Genomic DNA, 23,193 nt, shown 5'->3' on the forward strand with positions numbered 1-23,193 from the left:
CCTTATAGTCAGCTAAGGCACAAAAGCACACCTGGAGCTACATAGATTGAGGATCACATGTGAAGGCTACAAGCAGCATGGCCAAGAGGCTTCTTAGCTACAGTATGTGTTAAAACAAAACTAACCTGCTCACTCAGCTGCTGGATGATGAACCACAGCAGTGAGATGGGATGAGAGCAATTCACATACTACAACTATGCTTGGATATTCCCAGTGTCACTGTCAGTATCCCACAGCTCCAGATTTCAAGCTGGGGAGCAGAGGGATTTTGCCTCACTGCTTGGCAATGAAAGCTCCAATTCTTTTTCATTTAAATCCCTAAACCTTTTTCTGCCATAACTGGGACCTACATAGAGTGACTTTGGCCCTTTAAGACCAGAGGCTTTATAAAGAGCCATGCCGAAATGAAGGAATAAAATATTCCTTGCAGTAGATTAATAGTGACAGCCAGTCTGACTCTTCTAAACATTAAAATGGTGCCTGTTTTACATCAGAAAACCACGATTTGCCTTCCAACCCCTACCTTCATCAAACTCTTATTTATATAGTCACATCTGCATTCATCCACCTGAGCATGAATCCAGAGACATTCTGGGTTTCAGCTGACACAATCTGCATTTCCAGTCCTCTATATGAGAGCACAGCTTGTCCCAAGGACAAGTGACTATTACAGTACTGCTTCCAGAGCATTGCAGAGATGACTCACCCACATTCAGCCCCCAGCAGACCACGAGCAAGAGTCACCATTGCTTATGAAGATGCAGTATAACAAGGACCACAGGGTAAAGCCTGTGATGAGACCAAGCTGGGGGTGTTCAACTCATAACACTGAGCATATCTGCCCCCTGTGACACAGAGGAAATGCTTGACTAAGAGGGATGCAGCAGATGCCCTCTCAGAAGGCATGTCTAGCAGTGGTAGCTGGCTTCTGATGATGTCCCCAGTGGGGAGCTAGGAATTGGTACATTGTGAAGCCTGGTGAGCCACTGCAACAGGTTTCCAAGAGAAGCTGTGGATGGGAATCCCTGTCAGTCTTCAAGGCCAGGTTGAAGGGGGCTTGGAGCTGCCTGGTCTAGTGGAAGGTGCCTCTGCCCATGGAACTAGATGACCTTCAAGGCCCCTTCAAACCAAACTACGCTGTAATTCTATGATTAAGCCTGTGAGATCAGCTACAAAATAAGGAAACTCTATCCCACAAGGTGCTTTTACACTTTAAAGTACCAAGCCATCAATGTTTAAGGCTGGATGTCTCAAGCAGATGATGCACCCAAGGGTTTTGCTAGATTTGTTCAGGAAACAGTAACTGTGTCTTTCCTCTGAAGTTCACCATTAGAGAGCCATCTTTTCCTGTTTTGGTAGAAATGCTCTGGTCTTCCAATATCAGCCAAAGTCCCTTTATTTTTACAGCCGGTTTTAGTTTGGAGAGCTCTCCCTTCACTTCCATCCCTCTTGCAAATGTCTGTTGAGGGCTTTTAGAAATGGGAATGTTTTGAAGATGAGAACAATACTTGCTAATGAAGTCATTTGTTAGTAAAGTAAGTTCCTGTCAAGAATATTGACATGCTTTGCTATATATTTAAAATACTACTCCTGTAAGTAAAGACAGCAGGATGGGGCATGAACTTCGTTTGAATGTAAGCCAATTTAAATCTAAAGCAATCACCGGTTTTTCTGTATTTTATGTAATCTAAATTCCTGGATAAAGAAACAACAAACCTTAATTCTTGACCAAAAAATAATGTAGGCATAATTCTATGATACAGAATTTGTTTTCTGTAAGCATCATTGCCCAGTTCAGATATTTCAGCATTCACAGCACTGACACTCAGTAAGTGAAAGAAAGAGAAAGAAGGAGATGATTCCTTCATGAAACCCCAGTGATACATACAGCAGAAAATCCATGCCATGCATGAGACCTTGTAGAGCAGCTGCTGCCTTCACACTTAACCCAAGGGTAAATTGAAGAACAGAGATTTAGATGAAGCTACCCTCTTAAGCTTTGAAAATGTATTTAAAGGGTACATCTTGAGGACATACAGCCTGGACCCATTTGGTAGACTAAAAGCCCCTCGTCGAAGCAAATAAAAAAAACCCAGCCATTGTTGAAGAAGAAAAGGAATATTTATGTCACTTAAATCAGCTAATGGCTTAAAAGAGCGTTGTGACTGTATTTCAGCCACTGTAAGCACAGTGACTGACAGCCAAATTTTTGTCTGAAATGCCCCAGGCTTATTCCAGATACAAAGGATTGCAGGATGGGCAAAAACAGCAAGCACCTCTGTGGTCACAGCCCTCAGGCTCTCCTCTCTCCTCCCTCATGTGATGAAATCACTAGTGGAAAAGCTGCACTTCCAGGTGACCTTGAGCTGAAGAGAACAGGGGCAAGAGGTTTATTTAAGGAGCTTGCAGGAGGGGCAGGCTCTATTTTTAAAGAAATATAATCCATTTTCGGGTTTATTACGCTTTGGACCTGGGTGGCTGCAGAGAAACAGGAGCACATTCCTCCTCAGAGGGGTATATTGCAAACCCATTGTGAGCCTTCATGTTTTCTGCAGCAGCTGCCTGCCCTCACTAAGCTCTTGAGCTCTGGAGCAGCCTCATCAGCAGTGGGATGCTCTTCCCTGCTCCTACCACTTGCAGCGGGACCCACAAACCCCTCTTTCCCAGGATCCCTCTTTGCCCTGATCAACATCCCCTGGCTCCTGCAAACGAGAGGGCACTGCAGCCTCTGCAGTGAGTGACTCTGCTGCAAGTACTGCTTCCAAAGATGCAGAAGAAGGAGGTTTTCTGGGCATTAAATTCGGACAGGAGTAGAACAGGGAGGACATGCTGCTGTATCCATTCCAATATGTGATGTGATGAAGCCCAGGATTTGCTGTCAGCTGCAGGATCCAGTGCTGGATCCCTGCAGGTAGCATGTCATAGGCAAGGAGAGGGCTCAGGTTCAGCAGGCAGAGGGACCCTTAGTGAGGCTTTGTGCTCTGTCCTGGTGAAAGGAGGCTCAACAACAAGCTGACAAGTTCTTTTTTTTCTTCCCTTTTCCCTGCATTCCCCATTTCTCACCATGAGGCTGCCTTCAATCCAGGGCATGCGGTAATGCAGGAGAGCAGAGTCACAATACCCCCTAATTTTACTTCCTCATGTTTCATTAGACATTGAAGGTAATCACTGTCTGAAACTTCAGCCAGGCCCTGGATGAGCATGAACCACCATCATCAGTGCCCAGCATTTAGCTGACAGCAGTCTGTGGAGTAAAGGTAGCTTCAGTCTGAATTTCAAGCAACCCCAAAATACAGGCCATGACTGCAGACTTTGTCCTGACATATGGAAACAACTGTAGCTGTGGCTGAAACTGGAAAATGTGGAAAATTCATTTAATTCTGTATTTAAGGAGAAAATGCCAGCTTGTGAGCAAGGGCTCTGCACGCCTCTTTTTCTTCCTGCTGGAAAGTGCCTTGGGCTAGGTGAACTAATCTATCCTGGGCTCATTGAGGGAAGGACATAAACTCTGCCTCTTCTGAGGACTCGGCCTAAGAACCTGGAACAGGTCACTCTCTTTAATGAAACACAGCATAGATCCTTCTCCCTGTCCAGCTAAGGTGAGAAAGAAACTGCATCATTTTTCTTAGAGGAGTTCATCTCACTTCTACTGAAGCAATGAAGTCTTCCTTACGAACCCAGTGGTAGCAAATGTTAGCTCATAAGGCTAACGTCCTCGTAGCAAATATTGACTGCCTTGACTACCTATAGATGTTTATTCATAATGAGTAATCAATATTTATTCATATTCAGTTATTGCTCCTTGAATGCAGAGATTTCCGCTGCTTATCATCAATATCCCCCTTTGATACAAGAGATTTCTTTGCTACTGAAGGATGGCACTTCCTATGCTGCAGCGTAACATGATGAGTCCACTCAATCCAGCCATCTGTCCCCATAACTTTGTGTGCCATCTTCTTCTCAGGAACACATAAAATGCCCTGAGATGGAAACCCAATAGATAGATCAACTCATCAGTCCTCAGTTAGAAGTTGATTAATGTCGGGAGTGATCATCCAGTAGGAAATTTGTCCCAGTTATGTGTCTAAGCCAACTTAGCGAAACTCTCTGTGACAGAGGAATCCTACTTCTTTGGCAAGCTTTGCTGATTCAAACCTCCTTCTGACTTACAACAGGAACAAGTATTAAAAAATATACCCCAAAGCTTAATGAGGTTATTGTATTTCCAGGATATTTCAATAGGCCTTCAGCTAAGCACTAACGCAAGCTCACAGTTAATACAGGCACAGCAAACGCGATGTTTTATGGCATAGATCTGGAGAACAGAATAGAAGCCACATTTCTTCACCTCATTATGTCTCAGTGCAGTAATAAAATTCATATGAAAGCTCATTCCTAGAATTAATAAACACATTGAACTGCATTGCTGGGAGCATTAGGTCAGGAGCAAATTAACGTCATTAAGCCAGCGAAGCTTGACTAGGTAAGGCATGTGCCATGTTTGAGCTGCTGAGAAGGCTCCCTCGTTCCACTGCTGATTAACACTTGCCTTTGATCTGCAGACGTAGTAATGGTAAGATGTGAAGACAGCCTTTCAAGGAAGTCTGCCTCTTGAGCCAGCACATGAAACTGTTAACAGAGCCTCTAGGGGTCCCTGCAAAAAAAGCTACCAAATCCAGAACAAAATTGTGTCACTTATACCCATTTAAGAGTAAAAACAATGAGTTATTAATTATAATGTCTCCTTCTCCCTACCTTGGAGTAGAGGCTTGACCACTAAGATTTACTGCCTCAGCTCTTCTGGACATAAAGACCGCAACCATTGAGAAGTGCTATCAGTCACTAAAGGTCTGCAGGCACATATCCTGAAGTTCATGGCACGAGCAACTGCTCAAAGAGACCCAGCAATGAAAATGGATACCTGTCCTCTGACCCTCAATAGTTATCCACTCCCAGGGTAAGGGCAATCTCTAAACATGGTCAATTCAAAAGCTAGATGGAAGGAGATCACAAGCGCCTTCTGGGTATCCCCAAACATCACGTCCCAGTAAATGCCTTGGCAATCTTCTGTAGCTGACAGGTAGCCTCAGAATCTTGGTGGCCCCATCCAGGGCCATTAAGGCCCAGTGCTTAACAACTTAACTTGTTGTTAACAACACACTGAGGCTCACAAGCAGAGCAGGGACAGGGTGTGTGGAAAGCCAGGGAAAGAACTGTGTTAAGGTTTTCCAGCTGTTGTGGAGGGTGATTTTGTCCCAAGCGAACCTAAGCAGGTGCCCATGAGGCGCCAGTGTATCCCATGATATAAGGAAAGTGTAGAATTCAGTAGGACACCAGTATTAAAATATGATTTCTCCTGCCACCTAGGGTTTTTTTTAAAAGGTACTTGTTTCTGTAGCACTGCACAGCATTTGCTATTCCAAACAATATAAGCTTCAAGGCCATACATTTTATGCTTAATGCTATTTCCAGAAGATACAGGAATCTGCACTAGAAGCTGCCAACCACAGCCTCCATATTATCCCAGATATCTGATGCATCATCTCCAGAAATGGCTCAGCCATGGGAAGCCCTATCAGGCTTCATCTGCTTCATCTCATCCAAAAATGAGATGTAAACATCTCCCACTTTCACTACATTTCTGTCACCAAAGTTAGGAGGCTAAAAAAGCTTTTTTACCATCTCCAAAGCACAAACAAAAAAACTTTGTCCCCTTCTCTCTCCAATTCTGATTGTATATCAGTATTTCTTGGCTCTGAAGTCTATAATCAGTCTAAATGTGTTAGGGGGGTTTGGACTAAACAACAGTACAAATGTCATTCATCAGTGTAGACTCTTTGGCAGGAGTTGAACTAAACTCATGCCAGACACACAGATAGACACAAGGAAGCTTAGAAACAGAAAAAAAGTTTGTCATTTAATTAGAAATGTGCAGTATATTGACGTTATAATAAATACTGATCAAAAAGCTTGCTACAAAGTTGAAAACTCCTCATTTCTTTTATATAAGAAATGGAAGCTTAGAAGAAAATCAAGAAACTGCTAGGATTTAGTTCTAATAATTAATATCATCCTTTTCAAAGCTTTGGCAAAAATAATTCCTTTTCTTTCTGCCAGCAAATCAAAGGTCCATTTTCACTGCCTAGGGATCTGACCATCTTATCACACATTCTGTAGCTATACACAGTCAAGCAGCTACTAAAATAAATGCAATAGGTTGTGTTTTTTCTGAATGGAAGTACTGTTCTCTTTGATATTGGGCTAGGTAGAAAATGGATAACATTCCTTATTTAAAATACTGATTTTCCCCCAATATTTCACACTCTAAGCTTTCAGATTTTACCACATAATGAAAATGTCCTCAGGTGAGAAACACTAAGTAGTTCAAGCTGTAATGGAGGTATTTATACAGAGTGAGGTGGTTAAATTCTGCAATAAATTAATTTCAATAGCATTGATTAAACAATGTTTCTATATTCTTTGCTAGTCTGATTTATTAAACAGTTTGTCTCTCAGTGGCCCATAGGTAACACCTATACCAGGATATGAATCGACAGGACACAGCAACAACGCAGGTGAATAAACTTTACTGGTACTTTACTCAAAACTCTGAGCCATCACAAACAATAATAATTGTACCCACTACAACAACTATTTACAATGTTGCATACACAAAATTGGTAATATTGGTTTTAATAGTGACAATAAATAGCTGCAACTCTTTGATTTCTCTTTTTATTGAGTACTACAGAACCTCATCTTTTGACAACTTACATTCCTGGTTCATCGTTGACCTCTATAAAGTTAATTCTTCACATGGTTGTACAATGTGCTTCCCATGAAAATGCACTTGTCCTTTGCTTTTTCATGAGTTCTAGGCAGAAAACTTCAAGCAATGTTAGAGCTGTTTGCAGTAATGGCCAACTAAGCTGTCGTCTGACCTAGAAGTGGAACTTCTTGAATCACAAGCACAAGTGAAAGGCTTAATTTCCTGTGACATCTGCAGTTGCATCTGGACATTTCCCTTCGGTCCATCTGTATTTGGCAGTCCTGCAGTGTGTGTAATTTGCTCAAAGCATGCCAGATTGCTGCTGAACCTTAAGAGCCCACGTGCATACGTCTTCTCTTCCTTTGAAGAGAGACAGGTCTTGGCAAGTTCTGTTCAGTGATTTTAAATAGTGGATCGTGTCTGTCTCTCAACTCAAAGTAATGCACCCCTGGCTTGAGATGGACACTTTTTTGACCCTGCACATCTTGTTTGCTGTGTCCCATCTCAGAGTGACCCCTTGTGAAAATGAGATTGTCACCTAAGCCACCAAACCTTCTTCCACCTCACTAGTTCAAAGCCAGTTTCACGGCTCTGCCCAGTATCAGAATAGCACAGAAAGGGATTTTCTAGAATTCAGGTCGAATGCACTCATTCCATCATTCCCTGCAGCTTGCTTAGCTTTTTTTCATGTAACTGTATCATACTGTATTGCTATATGTTCCTCTATTTTTCACATGTCAGACAAGAATAGCCTGTCGTCTTCCTCTAGGAGGCCTTTTAACAATGTTAAAGCAGCTATGAGGAACGTTGTAATCCAGACAAGCTAAATCACTGTCCTAGATTTTTTCTTTGCTCAGTGTGATTCTCTGTGGGCTGCATCTCCTGTGACTGTTGCTAGTTGACAGCTGCTATTTCTGCAGAGGTGAACATGATAGCTCAGCTGAGAAAATGTGACCAGCATTTATCCAGCTGCAATTCTGCATTTTAATAGCATCCTCCTGATCCCTCAAAACAATACTATTCCGTATGCCTCTGTTAAGATTCCTATGTAAAATCCTGTGGACAAAACTGCTGGAGATAATGGTTGCCAAAGCATCACTTTTTTAAATGTTTACCTAAAAATATTCACAAAGGGGCAATTCTGGGTTTGAAACACAGGCTTTTCACTCTTCCTGCTTCTGTATCCTTTCCACATTCAGTGAGGGAGCAGAAAGCCCTCTGTACAAGAGGGAAGGAATGCAGCGTAAGTGGAGCTTTAATGTGTGCAGTGAGCAGTCTGAAGACCTAGATAATTCTTTTCAAAGGAAAGGTGGATCAAAAGATTGCAGATGACGGTAAAGTCAAGGAAAATCAAAATTTGTGGTGAGCATTCCCAAAAATACAGAAAAGTTATGGGGATTTCCCTATATAATTGATTTGCTGCAAATTGTTCTCTTGCTTTGTTGTACCTTGAGAGAATCTCAGCCATGTGATTACTAAGGTGCTGATGGGCCACTTTTCTCAGCCTTGTGCCTATTTTGGACTTAAACTAATTCAGTAGGGGTGGGTCAGTTCTGCTCTGCCATGTTGGAGAGAAGATCCAGCCAAGTTCTCCTTTAGATGTATGATGATTCATAGCAAAGTTCCTATTGCACTTGACTGATTTTACAGCATAGACTATGTTCCTGCCTGCCATAAACCACTGTATGTTTTCATATATGTAATTTTTGCCTAGTTTCTCAGTCAGTTCAATTATTATTAACCCAGAGACTGAGGCAGAGGTTGTGCTGTCGGTTGTTTGTGGCATTTCCTTAGGGAGCATGATGAATGGTGTTCAATGCTTCCTGAGCCTCCATCCCACATTGTACGCTCCAATTGCACGCTGCATTGCCCTTGGAAAGGAGGGGCAGCTCCACAGCTTGTCCTCTGCATAATGCACCTATGCATTATTGAAGTGTTTGCACTTAAGACGTTTACTTTCTGCATAGGCTTCTTTGTTACTGTGTCCAGAGAGTTAAAAAGTGCTTAATTACTGCCAAACAGACCTTCCTCTTCCTATTGAAGTGTGGTTTTAAGTCAGTTGCTGTTAGGATCTCCACATGGTGCCTATCAGGTTTGCTCTTCTGATTGCCATGGTGCCGTACTGATTAACCTCAGCTAAGCATCTGGGACTAAGTAATCAGTTCAAATGGGAAGCATCCAGCCACCCAAAACTTTCTTTTCTTTTGTTCTGGTTATTTCAGCTCTGGAGGCTGGTATGTCAGTTGGAGAAAGGTTATATCTGCTGGTAGGATGGCAGGTTCTCAGCCATCCTCTTGCTAATGGAATCATAGAATCAACAAAGTCAGAAAAGACCTTTGAGATCATCAAGTCCAACTATTACCCCAGGACTGCCAAGACCATCACTGAACCATGTATCAGTGAGGGCCTCATCTACACAGGTTTTTGAACACTTCCAGGGATGGTGATTCCACCACTTTTGCATTTCAATATCTAATTACCTTCTCTGTGAAGAATTCTTTCATAATATTCAGTCTAAACCTCCCCTCTCATGGCTTAAGGCTGTTATCTCTTATCCTATAGCTTGTTACTTGGGAGAAGAGGTCGATCTCCACCTCACCACAACCTCCTCTCACGCAGTTGTAGGGAGCACTAAGGTCCCACCTTGAGCCTTCCCCAGGCTGAACAACCCCGGTTCCCTCTGCCATTCCTCATCAGACTTACTCTCCAGACCCTTCACCAGCTTTGTTGTCCTTCTCTGGACCCACTCCGTGAGTGTTAATTATCTCCATGAGTGTTTCTGGCACATACCTATAGGCTTTTATGAGTCAGGACACCCCTAGTCCGAGCGCTAGCTTAGAAGACTGCAAAAATGTTCTTACTTGGGTTTTGGGGATTTTTGCTGAGGATTTGGTATTTGAAGATTTTTCTACTATCCCTCCTCATTTTTTTTTCCTTCCCCTATTCAAAATCACCAAAAGTGTTTTTTTACTTTCTCTTTACCCACTGAAAGTGGGGATGAGATGGGAAGAGATATTTTTCCTATCTAAATGAAACATAACTGATTTTTGGAGGTTTTTTTAGTTCCTATATTTAAAGAATTGCTTTCTTAATGTAAAAATGCCATTTTTCAGTAATAATACTCTTAAACCTGGAATTTTTCTGACAAATCTCCCCATTGTTCTGAAAGCCAGACCAGCTAGTGCTGATCCAGTTAGTGCTGTCGCAGCTCAACAGCCTTTGGTGGGTTGACCCAGGCTGGATGCCAGGTGCCCACCAAAGCTTCTCTATCACTCCCCTCCTCAGCTGGACAGGGGAGAGAAAACATAATGAAAGACTCATGAGTTGAGATAAGGATGGGGAGATCACTCAGCAGTTACTGTCATGGGCAAAACAGACTTGACTTGGGAGGTTACTTTAAGTTATTAGCAATCAAATCAGAGTAGGGTGATGAGAAGATAAACCCCAAATCTTAAAACACCTTCCATTCACCCTCTCTTCTTCCCGGGCTTAATTTTACTCCTGATTTTCTCTATCTCCTCTCCCTCAGCAGTGCAGGGGGTTGACGTGAGTTCACCACACACAGTCTCTGCTGCTCCTTCCTTCTAAGAGGAGGACTCCTCACACTCTTCCCCTCCTCCAGCACGGGGTCTCTCCCACAGGAGACAGTCCTCCATGGACTTCTCCAATGTGAGTCCTTCCCGTGGGCTGCAGGTGGAGATCTGCTCCACCATGGACCTCCATGGGCTGCACATGGAGATCTGTTCCACAATGGACCTCAATGGGCTGCACATGGAGATCTGCTCCAATGTGGACCTCCATGGGCTGCAGGTGAAGATCTGCTCCAACGTGGACCTCCATGGGCTGCAGGGTACAGCTGCCTCACTAAGGGCTGCACCACAAGCTGAAGGGAATCTCTGCTCCAGCGCCTGGAGCACCTCCTCCCTCCTCCTTCACTGACCTTGGTGTCCACAGAGCTGTTCCTCTCACATATTCTCACTCCTCTCTCTGGCTGCAGTTGCACAGGGGTATTTTCCCCTTCTTCAGTATGTTATCCCAGAGGCACCACCATCACTGATGGGACTGTCCTTGAGCAGCGGAGGGTCTGTCTTGGAGCCAATTGGCACTGGCCCTATTGGACACTGGGGAAGCTTCTAGCAACTTCTCACAAAAGCCACCCTGAAGCTCCCTGCTCTGTTACCAAACCTTGCCACACAAACCCAATACACAGCCACATTCATTTGACTGCTCTGGTGAGCTCCCCTATCCTGGCAGTAGCTTGTGCTGCTGGACAGTTTGTCCTTGTCCTGAGCAAAGCAGTAAACTGTGAGAGATGGTATTCAAAAGGACTCTGACTTTTCTCCTTTCTCTCCCTCGCTCTGTCCCATAAAAGCATTCATCTGAGCAACTGCTTACAAGCACAAGCACAGTGTTCACAGATCCCACCTCGCAGTGGGATCTCATCACTTCTGGTGATACCCTTTTTATAGTCTATCACTTTCATTCTGTCTCATGTCTTCAGCTGTGAGGCAGTAATTTAACCCCCCATCTGGCGCTATTAATTTGCGCTGATAACTTCATGTCTCTTCTAAAATAGGCTTCTATTTCTAACACACTTGAAAAGTGTGCTTTTTTTAGGCTTTCTTGCTAAAAGAAAAAATTCTGGGCTCTACCTTGTGATAGCGCAAGCACTGGTTTGCAGCGCTGCAGAGCAAGTGCGTGCCTCAAATACCGCAGTGTAGATAGCAGCTGTTAGCATTTTGCTCAGCTATTTGAAACACTGACTACAGGGGACCAGTTCTCACAAATGCTGCCATCCTGGTGTCTGAGGGTCTGTATATCCACCCGTAAGACTTCTGTGTGGTGAAACTCTGGATGGTTCTTAATTTCCTCCTTTTCTGCCATGGGTTGGTTCATCATTTCCTCCTTCTCTATTAACTTGCTGCAATCCTTAAGAGTACCGTAGCTTGAGTACATGAAGAACACGTATTGCCTACATGTTCTCCAGACAATGTTGTCATTGTAGAATCATAGAACCAGACAGGCTGGAAAGGATGATCAAGTCCAACCATTACCCCAGCACTGCCGAGGCCAACACTAAACCCATGTCACTGAGGGCCTCATCTACAACGTTTGTGAACACCTGCAGGGACGGTGACTCGAGCCCTGCCCTGGGCAGCCTGTCCCAATGCCTGAGCACCCTCTGAGGAAGGTTATTTTTCCTAGTACTCAATCTAAACCTCCCGTGGTGCAGCTCGAGGCTGTTTCCTCTTGTCCTATCACTTGTTACTTGAGAGCAGAGCCCAGCCCCCTCCTGGCTCCATCCTCCTGTCAGGCAGTTGTAGGGAGCTTGTAGAAACAAGGTCCCCCCTGAGCTGCCCCTAGACATCATGCCGAGTTGTAGGCCTGCATGTGAGTGCCATCCTTCTGCTTTCCTCCCCAGGGTCTGCTCTTCCCCTGTCTGGCAGCAGGACAGAGGAGGAAGAGGAGGACACCCTGCAGCCAGGTCTTTGGCTTCCCTGTCTTTGCCTTTGTTTTTTGGTTGGTTTAAGTTTTGATTTGGTTTATTTGTTTGTTTCATTTTATTTTCATTCTCCTAGTTATTTTCTTCTCATTTGTATTCTCTTGTGCCCTTCTTCAGCCTTATTGGCACAGTGCCTCATTGGTTATGAAACAAGTAACTCGCCTAAGCCCAGGATTTGACCTACCAAGCTTGACAATAGTGGAGAGCCTGGTTAAGTTTTGAAGTGTCTCACTTCTCTACTGCGGGAAGCAGATTGATTTGAGGAATAGGCTGCAGGTATGAATGGAAGAGCTCTTTGCCTGGAGAACAGCCGAGCGTACAACACCTCTCTTGGACATGTCACCACAGAAACAAGCTAGAGCACAAAAAAAGGAGGGATAGAAACTGAAACCTGTAAACAGCCCTGAAGCCTCAGCTTCTGTGCTTGAAGGTCTAACCTCCAGCACCATGGAGTATGTCCTGGCCATTGGATCAGTGTTTTATGTCTTCACTTCTCAGGCTGGGGAGTCATTTAAGTTTCGTGAGTAATCTCCGAAGTGCAAGGAAAGGTTTTCTGGGGCAAGTAAAGAATAGAAATGTGAAAGTATCCTGACTGGAAAAGAAGGGAGCTCTCAAGAATATGAATGTTAAAGAGAAAAGCAAGTGCTACTCCATAAAGGAACAGGGGTAACCATGGGAAAACTACAGCTACTGCAGATGAGTAGCAGAGCTGCTCATCAATCTAAGGAGCAGTTTAATAACTTTGCAGATAACTGGTTGGATCCACAGTAAAAAAAAGTACTGGATTTCAATTAAAACCCATATATTGTCACATTCTCCACCATGGACAATTTCTGAAATCAAAACTGGATAATTTTACTGCTGGAGAAGCAGAAATACAGAGAAGTCCTATCCTCTGTGAGATGTTCTGTTCTATAGTGGGTTCAGCTGTTGGTGGGTAACCTCTTCTGGCCTCATACTTAGTGAGCCAGTTAAATGGGAGGGAAGCACTGGGGTCCTTGCAGCTGAAGGTGCTTATGTAGCCAGGAGTTAAGAGGTATCTCTTCTTCTCCACCTGCACTGTGTCCCTGTCTTCCCACTCTTCCCATTTGTCCCTTTGTGTTCTTGGTGTCTCACTGCCTCTAATGCCTTCTTTGTTCATACCATGACACTGAGGCCCCTGTCCTGAATGGGGCTGAAAGGAGTCTTTCCTTCTATCTATCTCTCTTGGGAACATGGTTTCCCTCAGAGCATCTGGGGAATAAGAGGAGAACAGAAAGCTGAGGCTGGGTAAGGTGAGGTGGGGCTGGGAGGAGACCCCAAATGCAAAGAAGCAAAAAGGCAGCATAGTTAATGAGGTCTTCAGAGGATGAGAGGTGCTGTTAGGCTCTCCTGACCCATGCTACTATCTATCAGGCTGTTTAATACTGTAACATTAAGTGCCCTGGCCACCAATCTGGGAACTGGGTACTACAGTAGTTAACATTACTCTTTGTGATGTCAACCTACTAAAAATGCACACCAGTTCTTGTTTACGAGGCTTAGAAAATGATCTCCATTACCTAAAAGTTGCTTCAGGAGAAGCTATTTGGTACTATTTAGAAGACTTAATTAAGAAAAAGGCAACTAGGATGCAATGATTTAAAAACGCCTTGCTAATACTGACAACCTGAGGCCTGCAGATGGCCCTACTGTGGCGCTACAAAAGTGGTCTAGAGCATTTTCAATTATACTCAGTGCATTCCTGGTGCCTCGAGGGTTTTTTCCACTGTCTCTTTCTTGATGTGCTCATCTCTAAAATGAACTGAACTGACAGGCCCCCACCGCAGCAGAGAGCCATCCAGGCCTTTTTTATCCTTCCTCTTTCCTTTTTGTTGCATAGGAAAAACCTCTTAGGAAAATCAGACTCAAAGAGACTTGCTGCCTTATCAGATCTAGTCTCCTGTGGCCACCAACAGCTACGTCATATAATCCCCTTTATGAATTCACCAAACGCCATCTTAAAACCCCTGCTTCTCTTCTTGATATAATAAAAGCCATATATTTTCAGGAATTGCAAAACCAGAAACCATATCCCAAGAACATGTTTTTAATGTCAAAAAACCTGTAGAAAATCCCCCAAAAGGCTAGGCAAGCAATACATCTCTCCATACAGCTGAGCAAATAAAACAAATGCTTCTCTGGGGAGAACGGCTGTTAGAAGTCAGCGGTGAATTCCAGTTTAATTGGGTTTGCATAGCTTAGTTTGTTTCTTGAGGGCTTTTCACGTGCTCGAGTGTCACTTAGGTGAATACTCTCCAGAAAATCAAATGTTTGGCTGAAATACTCAAATATTCACAAATGTATTGGGGTTGTATATTCAGCTGTCACATTACCGGTTTGGAACCAGGGCTGCTGAAGAGATAGGGCTCAGTCCCACTCTCCCTCTGCAGCTTAATGCAGCTCTGGCAAAACCCACAGCTCTGGCAAACTCCGTGTCTTGTGTTATGCCTGGCCACGAAAGCATGATCAAATGTGTGAATGTTTCATCTACCTTCTGGTCTGAGATCATTTGCTTCCTTGCTGTTGCGAATGTAATATTAATAATCTGGGTTTATATAATACACCTTCCAGCCAAGCCCTTTACAAACCTAAAGGGAACAGTTATGTACAACCTCCCATTGGATGCAAAGTAAATGATAATCGCCTCCGTTGGGAGAAAGTTGCATTTTTGGGGTACCCTTTTTTAGGTCACCAAGCCCAGGCAGTGGAGACTGCTATGCCCTAGTACACATAAAAACGTCTTTCCAAAGGTACAGAATACTTGTACTACATGGGAAGCTGAGGAAAGCAAACTAGAAGTTGTTTTAGTCTTAGTTCTTTCTTCTATGGATGGAGGTAATCAAGGTTTTTGACATAGGGTACATTTATTTATTTACTTGAATCTGAATCCAGATACTCCAGGTGCAACCCCTGTGCTTTAATCACTAAACTACAGTATCTGAAGCTAAAGTGACTGTTACTGAACATCTCTCGCCCAATAAACTGTAATAGCCTTCTTACTCTTTCCTGCAAGAACAAATTATTCCTGAGAGATGGCTGTGCCTAATAAATAAAGAACAGAGATTTCTCTCCTAACAATATCAGTCACCCACAGGGTCAACACTGTTCAGCACAGGCAGCCCTGAGCTCAGAGAGGTATGTGTCCATGTGGGCACACACAGTACAGAGATGTAGCAGGCAGGATAGTTGGGTCAAACAGCAATCCTCTGATGCCTGCAGAAATGCAAGCTGGTCTAAAGCCTTTGGAGGTAAACGTTGAGGTATCCAAGGAGGTAAATGAGGACCAGACTAAACCAAAATACACTAATGCAGAAGAGAGAAAGAAAACTTGCATTTTAAGCATGAAGAAGCTAATTTTAGTACCTTTTCTTTCAAAAGATGCTTAAATACGCACAGAAGACTTCTGTTCCTGTTCTAAAAAAAAATCAGTGAATGGTTACACTATTTTGACAGATCAGCTCTTGTGAAGAAGTATACTTTTGTTTCGTGACGTGTTCTAGAGTAGCTGGAGGAAATACATTTACCTCTGTAGGGCAGATCAGTGAGCTGGCACCTGCACAGCTCCACTGTGAGCTATAATTTCCAGGAGAGGGGAAGGAATCAAAGGAACAGTTGGGACAATTTCCAACTGTCTGGGTTATATGAAGGAATAATAAATTAAATAAAGAAAGAATAATAAATTACTGTTTCTGGCACGACTGTGTTGCAATCCAGAAACAGGATTCCTTTTCTTCAGGTGGAAAGTAATTATAACAGGTAAATGCATCATGGGGAAGATGTGATGTGATCAGAGCCTTTAGTTTTCAAGCCGCTCCACACTAGTCTCTTGGTCTCTTTGACAGGCTAATGACTGTGAAAGCCTTCGGAGATTTACTGCCTGGGATGTATACGGGTATGTTACTGAGCAAATGTGGGAAATGGAAGTGATCCTCATAAAATTACAAACATGCCATCCCAAGCACTCTGCAGTGCTTTCATATATGCACCTCCCTATTATCTGTTAGCTTTTGAGTAAGATATAGCAAATCTTACATTAATTTCCAAAATCACCTACCTGAAGCATCCTTTTGTAATGACTAGGGTATAAATTTTCATTGTTAGCACTGACACAGGCTATGATAACTACCAGTTTGCTCATGGCTTCTACCAGTAAACTCTGGCACAATAACTTTGTTGTACTAAAAATGACAGTCATTATAGTCATTAAAAATTACTATAATTCTAGTAAAAATGTATAAGAACAGTTCCCCCCTTTCTGTTTTAGAAATGTGCACAGTGAGAGTTGACTTTGACCTTTTATACTTTTTCTCTACCTATAAGCAGTCTGAGTAGTCAAACATTCAAAATACTTCCTTACAAAACTTGGTGGAAGAAGCAAAATTTTCCTGTGGAAAATTTTATTTTTGGAATGCAGGAAAACTTCCCACTACTTCCCAATTTGGAAGAAAAACGAATGGCTACTGCTAGGAAATGCAGTCTGTGAAATCAAAGTGCGCCTGGAAGTGCAGGTTTCATTTTGTTCTGCATCCATTTGTACAGTTCTGACTTTTTCTGCACACAGATGTGCCTCTAGGAAAAAATCAGCTGTGTCCTGGGCTTTACACCATCTAAAAAGTTCTGCTGGTGTTATGTACCAGCAGAGAGCAGCAGAACCCAACCTGAAATGCAGCCATAACGTGCGGTAGTCCTCCTCCGCTGCTTCATCATCGCTTTCTGTCACCATTTCCCAGGCAGACCAACTGCGTGAACCTGGGCTGTGCGAATCTGTGACACTGAAACCAGGCTGGTAAAAAATAGCGTTTGGGAAGGGGGGTGTTTCAACTTCCGTTTACAGAAAAACCTGCTCCTTCAGCAAGTAAATCTGTTTCTGTTTTTAAAATGATGAGCCCCAGCTCTGGAGCTTATCAGCATGTAGTGTAGCACAGCTCCCAGTTATGCAAAATCACACCAATTGACAATGTGGCTCAGTAATAAGTTAAATCCCATGTAAAAAGCAAAATAGAGCATCCTTAACTATTAAAATATATTAGATAGATAGATAGATAGATAGATAGATAGAGAGAGAGAGAGTCCTTTTCTTTTCAATAGCCAGAGAGAACACAGATTGGTCAGCATTAACTTCCAGCTTTCAAAGCCAAGAACAGCCATGATTAATTACTTAGTATTTCCTTCTTCTCCTCCTTGTTCTTGTATTAAAATTCAGCTTTCTCCAGTAGGTCAGATAAGAGACTATATCTCTCATTATTAAAAAAAACAAGGTTATAATGCAATGATTGAATTCTCTTTAGAATCACAGAGTGCCAGTATATTTCAGAGGCAACATGTAGGCAGCACTCGTTTCCCTTTGAAAAACCTAAACCGCTAAATGTTCTCTGGGTTACAAGTCCCACAGAATTGTGTGCATAGCTCCCTCTTGGGCTGCAGAGCAGATCAACTCACACCCATTGCTGGGAATAGAAAGCTTTCCATTTCTAGCAGCACACAGCCTGACTGGTGAGCTTATTCGGAGCCTCATGCAAAGTCTATCTCAGCAGTGGAAGTATTTTCCTTGATTTCAACTGACATTAGATTAGGCTCCATGGAATAATCAAAATCAGAAAGCCACACTCATCACCCTTAACATCATGGTCCTAATTCTTTGCCCAAGTTTGTGTTTCTTTTATCATGGTGCTTTTTAGCAGTAGTCAGAAGAGGAATGCAGGTGAGCATGAAGATGAGGAACCAGAAAGTGAAAGCAATGAAAGATGTAAAGGCAAAGCTAAATTTCCTTCTAAAATAAGAGGGCAAGTGGTCTCTCAGTGTCAGACATAGGGCCAATATAAACCAGGAAAAAATAGTTTTGAGCCAATGAAATTGACTTGTCTTTGTGTTTGGTGGAAAGGAAAGTCCTAGAAAATTCAGTGGGATGTGGGACAGCATATTGAAAACTGTGATCTGAGAGGCAGATTTTGCTGGTGGGAGTGTGTCTCTAAGTAGTTGTGGAGGGAGTAACAAAAGGGTGGTAGACAAGAACTAGGAATATAACTTGTGTGTTTTGGAGAAATGCTCATTGCAATACGATGCAGCAAGCTAAGTCTGCAAGGGCAGTAGGGAAGAAAGCCAAAGCTATTGAAGCTAAGGGTAAAGTTATCATTTAAGGCTCAAAAATAATGAGCTAAAAAGAAATAAACTATTTTTTGACAACTGATGGTCTTGACAATCTGTATCCAGCACACCCAGAAGTAGATATGTGAGCCCCTGTGCCTGCTCCGAAGTCCAGTTTCCTAGAGGTAATCATGATCTGCCTGAGATCTGCATCCTGCTGCAGCTCTCAAGCAATGCATCATTTTTCTCTCTGTTAGATGCTCTCAAATGCTTGAACAAGTCTATTGTTACTGAGTACCTGGCACTCTCCCAGCCCAAAGGTGACTGCATTGGCAGTGCTGGATGAAACTTCACAGCGAGGAAAGCGCACTCTTCCCAATGAAGGCTGCACAGTCAATCTACATTTGTTGTGGTTTTACCTGACCTATAACCCTAGAAATCTCTGAAATATGTGTGTATAAATATGTGCTGAGGAAAGTACTGGGCTTATATTGTAAAGCTTTATGACAGTGATTCAGGAAAAAAATATAAGAAAAGAGTATTTGTGTGACAAGCCAAGGCAAAGGTAAATCCACGTCTTCTCTTCCTTGGCTTCTCTACATTCCTGAGAGAAGAAATCATTAATGAGGTGAGCCCTACTCTGTGCTGTACACTTCCCATTTATCCCTGTGGGTTGCTACATATGTGGAAGCTGTAGTCCTGCTGCACATAAACATGAAAATTGCTGAAGTTGTTCATACAGATAGGAAAGTACTTGGTTTTGTTACCTTGCTGAGTTAAGGCAGCACAAGCAGTAGGGAGAGACTATGTTTAATTTGCCTTAGCACTTTAATCTTGCTGTTTATTGCCATGTCTAAAGCATACAGAGACAAACAAAGCTTTCCATTGACTCAAAAAGCGGCTCACACCTCCAGTGCAGTAAATCTGCAGATTGGAGCTGTGTCTCATTAGATGTATTTTGAAGGTTCGGTACAGACTGGATTTTGCTGTTATTTCTGCCACTGCCCCTATGAGCTCAGTGGACACAGAGCCTGGTCCTGGCTGCTCTTGGAAATGCCACTCTAATTTTCTAGCTAGTTGTAGAAAGAAAGTTAAGCTGTATTTACATTTATTGGGGGTTGCTGCTTAGCTGCATTTTGTTTCATAACAGCCTGAGTTTCTGCAACTCTTGACTTCAGAGGCACCCTCAAGCTCTTGCTTTTGCTAATCAGACCTCCTTGCATCTTTGGTTTGGCCACCTCTGTTGTCTTTTTGGCACTCATCCTAGCTACCACACTCTTCAGTGGCCACCTTCTGCCTGACCCTTTTTGCCCTACGCAGTAACAACAGAAAACCACTACTGCTTTTTCCTAGCCTGGCGCCTGTGACCATGATGCAGGGACAGGCAGTGAGATGGAAGCAAGTCGCTTCCCCAGCTATGCCCCAGAGGCACTTATCTCCAGCTGGCCTCGTACCTTCCCTTGCCACCCCCAGCGGTGGCAGCCCTGCACCGTCCTCGTGTTGCCACGGTCGATGGGAGAGTGGCTCCATGCCCGGAGCTAGGAAGGGATGGGCGATGCGGGACAGGCATGTCCTTGCGGATGCTGCAGCCAGGGCTGGCAGCAACCAGGTGCGGATTGTGGGGCTGCTCCGCCACCCCCGGGCTGCGCCGCAGACCAGCACCCCCTTTCCTTCCCCCCCTCCCTTTCCAGCTGGGAACGAAACCAGCAGCAATTATTCAAGCCAAGCACGTAAATCTGACAGATCCCGCGGCCCGGGTTTGACGCAGCTTAGCAGTGCAGTGTCCGGACGCACAGCCCGATCCCCTCTTCTCCCAGTGTTTATTTACTCCGCAGCGAAGTTATCAACTTCACCAGCCATGAGCAGCGCCTAGGGGCTGCGGGAGATCGGGGTGCGGGGAGGCAGAAACGGCCACCGGGGTGTGGAGGACGGACTGCCAACGCCGGGTCAGCCGGGGCCGAGAGTGCGGGCGGCTCTGCCGGGGCAGCCCGGGCTGCGCGTTACATAAGGAGCCAGGCTCTGCATCGCTCCGCACCGCAGTTGCGGAGGGCGGGGGGGCGGCGGAACAGGACAGGGCTCACCCCCCCCCTTCCCCCCATCTCACGGCTTGAGGAGCTCCCGGGCTCGCCGAGACACCGGGGCACGAGTGCTCGGGCCGCCGGAGGGGCAGCGGCGCTGGTCTGCACGAAGCGGAAAGCGCGGAGCGCCCAGAGCTCGGAGCCTCCGCGGACGCCGGGAAGCCCCGGGGGGCTGAGCTGGTCCCCGCGGGCAATGCTTGGTAGCGGAGGGACCCCGCGGGTTGGACGTTATGTAACGAACGCCTCGTTTCCCTCTCCAGGGCAGGAGAGAGGCCAGAGTGCTTCATGTGCCGATTCATTTCGGGATCTGAAGCTATTTGCCCTTTTGTTTTGCTTTGTTTTGGTCGCACTCCCGAGCTGTCGCGGGACCCCGTACAACCACAACTGCTTCTGCCTGCGGGCTGTCCCGAAACGAGTCAGCACGGCGGGTCTCCCGCCGGGAACGGCGCATCCCATGCGCTACGGAGGGGCTCTGGCAAGCCGGGGACGGGGGGGGCGCGGAGCCGCAGGGCGCTGCAGCACGTCCACGGCCGCGGAGGGAGGGGGGGCCCCGGCGCTGTCCGCGGTGCTGAACCCCGCCCCGCAGTGCCGAGCAGCCGAGCACTGTCCGCGGTGCTGATACAGCCCCCCCGTCTCCGCCGCCGCCTCTGTCCGCGGTGCTGAAGCGCCGCCGCAGCCCGGCGCAGGAAGGGCGCTGCAGTGCCCCGGGCGGCAGCAGCCCGGTCCGGCCGAGCAGGGCAGAGCGGCCGCAGAGCCTTTTTCTAGCTCCCGGGGTGAATGGAGCCGGGTTCCCTTCTCCTCCGACCTTCCCCTGGCTTTCCTTCTCCTCCGGCCTCGGGCAACCCCCAAGCGAGCCTGCCACGGCAGAGAGGCAGAGCCCAGCTCCCACCCCTGGCTGCAGCCGGCGATGAGGCTGTGCACGAGATTACCCCCCTCTCCCTGCTTCCCTCCACCCCCGCAGCAGCCAAGGGGCCGCAGACAAAAAGCCGACCAGGTCCCTCTTTAAATATATCATTTTTCCCATTTCATTTTCGTTAATATCCCCCCCTTCCCCTGTGCAGCCTGTCCCCCCGGTAGTATCCCACCCGTACCTCTGCTTGTGGAGCTCTACGCCGGGCCGCGGCTGCGAGGTCTGTGGGTCGGTACCGCAGATGGGAGGCAAGGACAGCCGCTGCTGACCTCCCCGGGTCTCCTTCTTCAATGGATCGGGAGCCGTGCCCTCATCAAAGATGGCCGTCCGCTCCTACGTCAGCAGCTTTTAATAGCCCTCCCCAGCGGGGGGGGCGAGGGGGGAGTGGAGGGAGGGAGGCGGGAGCGGGAGGGGAACGGAGAGGGGCCGGGCGGGCTTGAGTCATCGCTGCCGCCGCACCGCTCCGCGCATCGCGCACCGCCGCCGGGGCCGCCCCTCCGCCGGCTCCCTCGGTGTGGAGCAGGGCGCAGGGGCTGGGGGCTGAGCGCGGCTGCGGGTGAACCGCCTGGGGAGGGGGGAAGTGGGCCTCCTGCAGCAGCGATTTCCTCCGCCAAAGGGGTGGTCCGAAGAGGGTATCCCTCTGAAGTCCCTGGTACTCCATATATGGCCAATCTACGTGGGCTTCTATTTTTATGTGTGATTTCTTCATTCTCTCCCTCTTTTTATTTCGCAGAACACGCTGCCAGGGGTCTGCGTGTGTTAATCTGATTATTCCCCCTCTCCCCCCTCCCCCTAAGTGAGAGCAGCCAAGCACAGGGAAATTCATGGTTAAGGACATGTGTTATAACTGATCATTTGAGGGATGGGCTCGAAAACGAGAGTGAGGGAGAAATTCAAAACAAACAAAAGCCTGGGCACGTACGCACAGCAGTGAGCACATCCCACTGCTGCTGAGGAGGGAAACGGTGCCTCTGTTCCAGGAAAGAGCACAGCTTATTTATAATGGATTAATTAAAATATTCATTCAGAGCGTACCTAATTTGGAACAAATGGAGCTGTCTCCTGTGTGATTTCCAATGCGGAGGAAATCCTTTCATTTCCTACAAAATGCATTTTTGTCAAATTTATCTCTTAATGGGGATTGTAATGAGAGATGGGGATTGCATCTGGAATGCGACGCTTTCTTTCATAACCTCAGTCATCCTTTCCTTTCCTTTTCATTCCACAAGTCTTGGTGCGTTCATTTATGGAACCATCCAGACCTACAGACAAGTGGCGATGTCTCCCTCTACCCTGTCTGTGCCTCTCTTGTGAGCAATGATTGAGCACTGGCTACGTTTAACTCTGACACCGCACGTACAGGCTTTTCTAAATAGTCTGCGGATGACACAGAGTCAAAACATCAGTCCCACATTAGCACTAATTCTACCCTCATCGTATTCCTCCCCCCTTTTTGCCATGGCAAGGAAAACCGGAAGAGAGGGAAGGCTATGCAGCTGTATTTTGGAGAGTGTTCGTCTTGTGTTATGGTTGTATGGGGGTGTGGGAGGGAAGGGGAGGGGAGAGAAGGCGCGGGGGAGAAGAGAGAACTGCGGGTGATTCCTCCTCCCCTGCTCTGTAGTTCCCCACAGAAAAACGTGACTGTAGATCGTGCTTTGTGATTCTCACCCTCTCCTACAAGAATATGTCCTTCAGTTTCATTTGGAAGGAAGCAGCCAAAAGTTTGCTAAATATATGACAAAGGAATTCTCAGTGAAGGGGGGCTCCCTGCTGCGTTAGAGTATCTAATGAGTTGTGCACATGAAAACCGCAAGGAAGGAGAGATCCT

The 23,193-nt window shown here is 45.7% G+C and overlaps 1 protein-coding gene across 2 annotated transcripts in view; it reads right to left on the bottom strand.

Moving 5' to 3' along the window:
• SNAP25 (synaptosome associated protein 25) overlaps positions 1 to 21,705 on the bottom strand; it is a 67,888-nt gene extending 46,183 nt beyond the window's left edge. For both annotated transcript variants that reach the window (XM_061364809.1, XM_061364810.1), the window contains exon 1: positions 21,547 to 21,705. The gene's annotated coding sequence lies outside the window, so the exon portion shown is untranslated. The remainder of the gene's footprint in view (positions 1 to 21,546) is intronic.
• Between the last annotated feature and the right edge of the window lie 1,488 nt (positions 21,706 to 23,193).

Source organism: Neopsephotus bourkii, unplaced genomic scaffold, assembly GCF_033783945.1.
Source record: "Neopsephotus bourkii isolate Nb327-2 ecotype Australia unplaced genomic scaffold, CSIRO-AGI_Nbou_v1 NB_1250, whole genome shotgun sequence".
Classification (NCBI taxonomy): Eukaryota; Metazoa; Chordata; class Aves; order Psittaciformes; family Psittacidae; genus Neopsephotus; species Neopsephotus bourkii.